Consider the following 10,345-nt stretch of genomic DNA (forward strand, 5'->3'; position numbering starts at 1 on the left):
ATTTTGAAATCAGAAGTGTGAGCCTTTGTGTTTCTTTTTCAGTGTTTTGACTGCCTAGTGTCCCTTGGGTCCTAATATTCATTTTAGGATCAACTTTTCTCTTTCTAAAAAAAAGAACCAGATTTTTATTTTGGTGGGCGTTACACTGAATTTGTAGATAAACTTGCAGAATACTGTCAACTTACAATATTGTCTTTCAATCCAGGAACAACATGGGATGTCTTTCCATTTACTTAAGTCTCTAATTTCTTTCAACTATGTTTTATAGTTTTTGGTGTGCAAGTTTTGTACCTCCTTTTTAAATTCTTTTCACAAGTTTTTATTGTTTTGATTCTATTGTAAATAAAGTTTTTTTAAGTTTCATTTTAAGATTGTTAATTAAAATTGTATAAAATACAATTAAATTTTGTATATTGATCTTGTGTCTTGAAAATTGCTGAACTCATTTATTAGGCTTAGTTGTGTGTGTGTGTGTGTGATTTCTTTAGAGTTTTCTATATATAAAATCATGGATCATATCAAGCACAAATACAGATGATTTTCTTTCCTTTTCTAGCTGGGTGTCTTACATTTCTTTTACTTGCCTAATTTCCCTGGCTAGAACATTTACTATAATGTTGTAAAGTATAAGTGGTAAACGCAGATGTCCTTGTCTTGACACCAGTCTTAGGAGGAAAGCTTTAGTTTCTTCATTGCTAAAAGTGATGTTAGGAACATTTTCATGGATGTGTTTTATACAACTGAAGAAGTTCCATGTTATTTCTAGTGTGTTGAATGTTTTCAAAAGTTGAATTTTGTGAAATGCTGTTCTGTAAATATTGAGATGACAATGTGGGTTTTTTTCTTCCTTCTATTAATATGGGGTATTTCACTGATTAATTTCCATGTGTTGAACTATCTTAAGATTCCTGGGATAAATCCTACTTGGTCGTGGTGTGCTTGCTTAGTCACTTCAGTCATGTCCGACTCTTTGCGACCCCATGGATTGTAGCCTGCCAGGCTCCTCTGTCCGTGGGATTTCCCAGGCAAGAAAACTGGAGTGGGTTGCCATTTCCTCCTCCAAGGGAACTTCCCAGTCCAGGGATGAAAGCCACATCTCCTGTGTCTTCTGCATTGGCAGATAAATTCTTTACCACTGATCCTGTGTTTAGTTTTATTGATGATTTTTGGACTTTCATAATAAGAATTATTTATTTGTGATCCTTTTTCTTTTGTTGTCTGTCTAGCTTTGATATCAGGATAGTACTGGTCTTACAGGATGAGTTAGAAAATGTTTTCTTCTTTTTTGGGGGGAGGGGTTGAGGCTAGAATATGATAAGGATTGTTGTTAATTCTTTAATTTTGTTTTCTTATTTCTGCTTATTTTGAGTTTGGTTTGCTCTTTTTTAAATTTTAGTTTTTCAAGTTTGAAGTTTAGGTTATTAACTCAAAATCTTTTTCAATGAAGGTATTTACTACTATGAATTTCCCTTTGAGTACTTTCATTGTATCTCATAAGTTTTGGTTTGTTGTGTTTTCTTTCAAGCATATAAAAGTATTTTCTAGTGTAATTTTTGATTTATTCTTTGACTCATTGGTGTTTAGGAGTTTGTTGTTTAACTTCTATATACTTGTGAATTTAAAAAATTTTCCTTCTGTCATAAATTTTTTATTGAAGTATAGTTGACTTACAATATTAATTTCACATGTACAACATAGCAATTTGACATTTTATAGGTTGCAATCTGTATAGAGTTATTATAAAATATTAATTACATTCCCTGTGTTGTATCTTACATCCTTGTAATTTATTTATTTTATACCTGCTAGGATGTACCTCTTAATTCCCTTCACCTATTTTGCCCTACCTCCCAACCCACTCCTCTCTGGTAACCTTGTTATAAGTAGTGATTGTAATCCCCAGTAAAACTACTAAGAAAATAGCTAAAAAATGAATAGCAGGAGTAGTGACAAGGGGATTAAAATAATACACTAGAAGATGTCAGTTTTATCAAAAGAAAGCAGTAAAAGAGGAATTGTATAAAGCAAAAAGCACAAGGCTTATAGAAAACAAGTAGCAAAATGGTAGGAATGTTTCTTTATCAGTAATAATAGTAAATATTTATGAATTAAATGCTTCAAATTAAATGCAGAGATGGATTAAAAAATCATCCAACTATTACTATCTAGAACTGACTCATTTTACATACAAAGACATACACTGGTTGAAAGTTAAAGGATTGAAAAAGATATTCTATTTGTGTTTGGTACCCCCAAAAAACTTAAAATTTCATAAAATACTCTGTCGGGGCTTCACCAGTGGCTCAGTGGTAAAGAATCTACCTGCAGTGCAGGAGCTGCAGGAGACTCAGGTTGGATCCCTGAGTTGGAAAGATTCCTCTGGAGAAGGAAACAGCAACCCACTCCAGGATTCTTGTCTGGAGAATCCCATGGAAAGAGGAGCCTCTCGGGCCACAGTCCATAGAGTCACAAAGAATTGGACACAACTGAAGCAACTTAGCAAAAATATTTGTGTTGGTGGGGAGAGAGGTCAAATGACATTCACAGAATTTACCTTCCATACTTGATTATTAATGCAATGGGAAATTTTTGTTATTTCTTACAAAGGATATAACTGTTCTTACCCTCTAAAATCTATCTTGAGAGCTCTACTCACTCACTTCTCATTTAGTTAACCTCGTCAGTTGTGTTATTTATTTATTACTTCTGAGCTCCAAATCCATCTTGTCTTGCCTTGCTTAATGACCCTGGACCTTCTGGACACTTCTCCTTTTAGGTAATTTAATGCTGGACTTCACCAATAGAGGGCACTGGAAGGCCATTGCAAGATTAGAGCATGAGGAAGGGACTTCTTTTCCTTTAAGGGTGTTATGGGTTCATATGACAGCCAGTGGATAGGTATGCAGAAGGCTTGGTACCCTTCACCACAGTACCAAGTCTCATAGACTAGAAGTTCATGCCTCTGAAAAGTTTCTCCATTCCATAGCAGCAGCCCTTGTGACTCTCTTTAAATCAGTATTCTCCAGGTAATTTCTCTTCCACCTAAAGTGCCACTATGGCTCACCAGTCAAAGCAGAAGCTGACAGTAGGTAAGAGAAAGCCAGAGTCTTACTCCAAGTTTAACTCACAGTAGTTCTTGAATATGTAATTGAAATAGATTTACTGGGGAACTGGCAGAATCCCTGGGTCAACTTTGTGACCCATAGATAAAGACCACAGTAAAAATCCCTAGATTTCTCCCTCCTATTCAAATATTAAGCCAGAAGCCATTTACATCCTTGAATGAATTGCAAAGATTTGTACTGTTACGAAACACTGTAGAGATGAAGCGAAACTATACTTATCACATCTTCATTTAACTTGACTGGCCTGTGCAAAACCTGGATAGATCTTGGAGAATAACTTTGGTGACTCTTTGCAGCCAATAATGCAAGTATAGTATTTTTACTGGAGTAAATCAAAACAGCCCTTGGGACTTGGTTTGCAAATATTGATCTGGCCTATTCATTTTTCTCCACACAAAAAATTGCAGGGACCACTAAAAAGTTCACCTTTTCTAACAGACAATAATACATCCTCATGTTTATACTTTAGAACTATTTCTACTCTTCTGCTCTCTGCCATAACATAGTTTGCAAATATCTTAAGTATCCTCACACACAGTCTCCATAAATTGATGATATTCTGATTAGAAAGGATGAGGTAGAGGTATTAATAGGTAATAATTTAAGTGGTAGCTGAGTGACTGTCTCCGGAGTGTCTCCTGCTGTTGTAGCACTGAGTCAGGTGGGCTGCAGTTAACTGAAGGTTTACTGTTGTGGAGGTCCAGGTTGGCTTACTCATATGGCTGGTAGTTGGTGCTGGGTCTACCCCTGGGGTTCTCAACTGCAACATTGGCCTCTGGCCTCCCTGTAGGTCTTGGGTTTCTCCTGGAATGGAAAGTGGGTTCCTGGAAATATTACTCTAAAAGCAAACTGTCCAAAGGGAAAGAAATGAAAGATACCAAGGCAATTAAGAACTATGCCTAAAATGGTGTTACTTCTGCCATACTTTGTCTATACTATTCCCATATGCTCTCATTTTTCTGGACTTCTGCTGCCATGTTAGGTACTAATTTATCAGTTGGTTTCCTTATATACAGCCATCATAAGCTGATTTTGGCAACTTAAGCAAACAAAAAAAATCCCTTTATTGATAAGATATCAAATTGTTCACAGAAACACCAAGAAAGGAGCACCTACACTCTTGAAACTGAAAAGAAAAGGAAGCTATGCCCACAGCCTAAATTCTTTCCAAACAAAATTACTACTTTCTCTGGTAGAAACACGGTTCCACAGTTCATGTTGCCAGTAGATACACTGGGTACTGAACACTGTTGGCCTTAGAACCTTAGACCTGCCACCTCTCAAGAATTCTCTACTAGGTCTACTTCTTTGGGCTATTACTTCAAAACTCACACACCCAGAAGCTTTATAAACCTGGCAAAATCTAGATATATTCCTGAATCAAGGTTGTCAGAAGAAATGGGTAATTCACAATCTGACACTTTCAGCTTTCGTAATTGGAGTAGGAATTTACTTGCAATCAAGACTCATAAAATGGAGAAATCTCCAAACATAGGAAGAGGGCTCAGGTACTAGCAGCTCCTCAAATATCAAATGTTATGCACATAATATATTTATTTTGGAAGAGAGTTGTACAGAAATATGGAATAAATGCTATTAACATCTCTAAGGTAAGGGCTTATTAGTCAAATGACAAAATACAGATAAACTTTTAACCACACTTTTTATTAACATGTAATTTAATTACTGTGTAATAGGGTTCTAGCCTACCTGTTCTGATTACCAAAGAGATTTATTAGATAAATAATTAATAGAGTAATATAATCCCAAATAATTTAGGGTGATATGTTGTAACATATTTTGTTTTTAGAAATACCAATGTGAATCAGAGTATTTTTTTGTGGACAGTGTAAAATGCTGGTTTGTACTCTTACTTTTGACATATATAACTATTTATCTGCTGTTACCAAAATTAAAACCATTTAGTTTGGGAACTAATTAGAGGAAATATAATGGCACCAGAGAAAATAATATCTGAATAATGATAATAAACTGTGGAAAATTCTGAAAGAGATGGGAATACCAGACCACCTGATCTGCCTCTTGAGAAATCTGTATGCAGGTCAGGAAGCAACAGTTAGAACTGGACATGGAACAACAGACTGGTTCCAAATAGGAAAAGGAGTACATCAAGGCTGTATATTGTCACCCTACTTATTTAACTTATATGCAGAGTACATCATGAGAAACGCTGGACTGGAAGAAACACAAGCTGGAATCAAGATTGCCGGGAGAAATATCAATAACCTCAGATATGTAGATGACACCACCCTTATGGCAGAAAGTGAAGAGGAACTCAAAAGCCTCTTGATGAAAGTGAAAATGGAGAGTTAAAAAGTTGGCTTAAAGCTCAACATTCAGAAAACAAAGATCATGGCATCCAGTCCCATCGCTTCGTGGGAAATAGATGGGGAAAGAGTGGAAACAGTGTCAGATTTTATTTTTGGGGGCTTCAAAATCACTGCAGATGGTGACTGCAGCCATGAAATTAAAAGATGCTTAGTCCTTGGAAGGAAAGTTATGACCAACCTAGATAGCATATTCAAAAGCAGAGACATTCCTTTGCCAACAAAGGTTCATCTAGTCAAGGCTATGGTTTTTCCTGTGGTCATGTATGGATGTGAGAGTTGGACTGTGAAGAAGGCTGAGCGCCAAAGAATTGATGCTTTTGAACTGTGGTGTTGGAGAAGACTCTTGAGAGTCCCTTGGACTGCAAGGAGATCCAACCAGTCCATTCTGAAGGAGATCAGCCCTGGGATTTCTTTGGAAGGACTGATGCTAAAGCTGAAACTCCAGTACTTTGGCCACCTCATGCGAAGAGTTGACTCATTGGAAAAGACTCTGATGCTGGGAGGGATTGTTGGCAGGAGGAGAAGGGGACGACAGAGGATGAGATGGCTGGATGGCATCACTGACTCAATGCACGTGAGTCTGGGTGAACTCCGGGAGTTGGTGATGGACAGGGAGACCTGGCGTGCTGCGATTCATGGGGTCACAAAGAGTCGGACACGACTGAGCGACTGAACTGAATGATAACAGATTGTTACTTATTACAATGAGTTTCCTGTGAGACATGCTCTCTAATTTATAGTCCAGTCTTCTCAATTAAAGGATTTCTTAAGGATTAAGAAAAAATAAAAAAAGGCCTTAGAGAAAGCTACTTCTTGGAGTCTGAAGAAAATATTGAGGAGGAAGGTTAAAAAGAGTTAGCTGCAATGTGCCCACTGTGTACAGCTTTAGAGGAGTTGCTGGAGGAGGGACAGTCATCTCCACTGACCAAGAGACAACAGGATCTCATACCAGTTAAACCTGTCCACAAACAGCAGCAAGGTCTTCCCAGGTGGTGCCAGCGGTAAAGAATTCTCCTGCCAATGCGAGAGACTCAAGAGACTTGGGTTCGATCCCTGAGTTGGGAAGATCCCCTGTAATGGCAGCACACTCCAGTATTCTTGCTTGGAAGTATCCTATGGACAGAGGAGCCTGGCAGGCTACAGGTCATCAGGTCACAAAGAGTCAAACATAACTGAGCCACTGAACACACACATAAACATACACACACACAAATAACAACAAACAGCCTGTGATCACTAGAGAAACAGGATTACCAGGGATTAAAATATTGAAATATCAATTAATTACTAGGGACTCAGGTGAAATCTAGGAATCAGATATTCTTTGAACAGTCATAGGGGATTTAAATTATTCATGCAACTTCATTCCCCAATGTATTTATTATTTCTCTCAGTTACAAATCATTTATTGAAAACTTTCTGTTTTACAAGCAGTGAAGAAAACATTGGTGAAGCAAATGTTAATTTCTCACATATAGTCAAGCAGGGAAGAAAACAAAACCAATTAAAGTTAAATAAACAAACTCAGAAATAAAGCCACACAAATGGAAGTAACCAAGGATTATATGAAAGGACTTTGTGGATGTAATATTTTGCTTTATAATTTTGATGCTGGTTACTTAGATGTGATCATTTTGTGAAAAGTCACAGACCTAAACATTTGTGATTGGTATACTTTTCAATAAAAACTTGAAAATAAATAATGAGTAAAAATGATAGAAATAATATTTTGACTTTTGAAAGGATGAATACTCAGCTTTCTAAAAGTTTCTACTCATACAAGTGATCAGTTTCCTAAATATCTAAATAAACAAGAATTTTTTATTTTAATTTATGTGATTTGCCAAAGGATAGCTGCTTCTCCTTTAAATTCTATTGTTGCTCACTAGTTTACAAAAACAATGAGCTCTTTTCATCTAAGAACAGTGTAAAATAAATAAAATCATTGAGATTAAAAAAATCTTCACGGCAATTTAACAATGGCTCTGCTGATACAATAGACTACCTGTTGGAAAACATATTAACAGTATTTGGAGGACAATGCATAGCTAATAAAAGAAACAGCTTGGGTGTACTCTGGTTATATATTAATATACAAAATTGGGTTAAACTGATTAACCATGTCTATAAATCAGAGTGATTGTAAGCTCAAAAAAACTGATCCTTATTAACCCAGAAAATCAGTTTATTGAAAGATTATTGGGTTGTTTTTAGTAAAATTGAAAAAAAATTGGGGAGTTAAATTCAGAAATTAGGTTAAATCAGTTGAGACTAATAGAAGAGATCATGCTTAAAAGGCTCTGTCACATAAATTATTTGGTTAAGACATTGCTGCTTTAAACCCATCATGATGTCCCTGGAGTTGTCATCGTAATGCCCACTGCTTGAGAATTTATCTTTACCATTTTTGTGACTTTGGTTTATGATTTCAAGATTCAAACTCCCAAGTGGAAATATCTGATTGATCTCAATTCCTGCTTCTCAAGAAGATTCATCCAAAATAGGAAGAGTGCCCAGATGTTGTTTAACTCAAAACAAAATCAACAAACTCACATTGTAGAAAAATAAAAAATAAAAGCAACTTCTCAGATTTATTTCAACACCTGTGGCCTACATACTCCAGGATACTAGCTAAATAAAAGATTACCACCTGGCAGCTATAAAATGATCATCTTAATGAATTATGTGAAACAGAGTCATGATGGCAAATCAGACTTTCTTTAAAAACACTGTGATCACCATCAATAGAGTGGATTTGGGGCTTAGTCATCTTTTTGGTTTTATTCATACACCATGTATATTTATTTTAAATAAAGTATAAGGAATTTAGAAGCTGTGGAAACTAGAGGATCATATATTCCAGGTCCCTCTATAATAAAAGTTACTAAAGTAAGAAATTAAGATAACGTAAAATATTCTATTTTCATATATGGTTTATTGTGATTTTAGAATCAATAAATAATTGTGATTTTTAGTCCATAAAGCTTTTTAGAGTCAAATATTTTTCAGATGTAAATTAAAACCTCAAGTTGTTAAACACTGAAAAAATGTCTACCGTGGAGCACAGAGGAATTTTAGAACAGTGAAACTACTCTGTGTAACACTGTAATGATGGGTATATATCATCATGAACTGTCCAGATCCACAGAAGGTACCTGGAGAATGAACCCTAATGTAAACGATGGGCTTTGGGTGATAGTGGTTTGTCAGTGTAGGTTCATCTAATGTAACAAATGTAACATTCTGGTGAGGATATTGATAAAGGTGAAGGTTATGCATTTTTGTGGGCAGGGAGAATATGGGACATCTCTGTACCTCCTGCTGACTATTTCTATGAACTTAAAACTGATCTAAAAAATAGTCTATTAAAAATTATGACCATGATTTGAAGTTGGATACATCACAAACTATATCATACTTTCCAGTTAGAACACCAGACTTGGGAAAGAAGAAGCTGTCTTGCATGATCCATCCCCAGAGTAACACAGTGTAACACAAACTAGCTGCACATCTGAGCCCATCTGATTTTGCCAAATAATAGGAAATAATAAATGTGCTTTAAAAAAAAGCAACCAAGTTTTGGGTTTGTTCCTCACATTGTGCTGTGTGTGCTGTGCTAAGTTGCTCCAGTTGTGTCTGACTCTCTGCGACTCTATGGACAGTAGTAGCCTGACAGGCTCCTCTGTCTATGGGATTCTCCAGGCAGGAATACTGGAGTGGGTTGCCATGCCCTTCTCCAGATCTTCCTGACCCAGGGATCAAAACCATGTCTCATATCTCCTGCATTGGTATGCGGGTTCTTTACCACTGAGTTACCTGGGAAGCCCAATAAGATTGAAGTAAAATATACATATGGGAAAGTGCGTGCATATGTGTTCAGTCGCTTCAGTCATATCCAACTCTTATGACTCTATGGACCCAGGGATGCAACCTGCCTCTTCTGCATTGCAGAATGATTCTTCACCACGGAGCCAGCAGGGCTTCCCATCAAAACAATTACTGACATGGAAAATAAAAATTGGACCTAATGAAGTTGTGGATTTGGATACATCTATTGTAAGGCAGAATTTAGCAAGTTAATTTGGCTTTCTTTGACTGTCTACAATAAGATATTGCAAGAAAAGGTTGAAACAGAGAAGGAATACTGTAGTATTCAAGGAGACTACACAAGAATTTTGGAGCTACGTTACCTGTTCCTCCAAGCAGCAAAAGATTTTCAAAGTAAAAATGTCCTCAGGGCAAAGACCAAATACAGGGTACTGCTAGTAAAACATGGACTCAAGGTCAATTATAAGTGAGAGTTAAGAACTCAGGAATATTTAAGGCAGTTCCTAGAATCAGAGCCTTGTATTTAGACAAAAGTATTTCTAACAGTCTTAAGGTCATAAAGGCGTAGTGCCACAGTACCCCATCTCATAAAATGACATATAAAGGATCTTTACCAGAAAAAGATTTATAAGTATGGTTTTGATCTAACGAAATAAACCCCCAAGAAGCTTCACAGGAAATCTACAATGTTTTCAAGAGAATTTATTGTCAAAATGGCCATCAATGGTGGACTAAAAAGAGACAGAGTCAGGAAAAAAAAAATACGGAAGAGAGGTTTTAAGGCATGAAAATGTCTATGGGCAGACAGCAGACTGAGAAGGCTACTCACTTGAAAATACTAGGCATTTCTAATGGAAAAAGAAAGAATAACTCAGACAGTAGGGACAAGAGACTGTGGAAAGAACTCAAGAATCGTGTAAAATCATTTCCAAAGAGCACACATATATTCTAGCCAAGAAACATACCTTATACTTTCTCCAGAGGCAAGGGGAACTATTCCCTGTTGGATTTCAGAATTCCTATGGACTAACGTCTGATATA

This window comes from Bos javanicus, chromosome 10, assembly GCF_032452875.1.
Source record: "Bos javanicus breed banteng chromosome 10, ARS-OSU_banteng_1.0, whole genome shotgun sequence".
Classification (NCBI taxonomy): domain Eukaryota; kingdom Metazoa; phylum Chordata; class Mammalia; order Artiodactyla; family Bovidae; genus Bos; species Bos javanicus.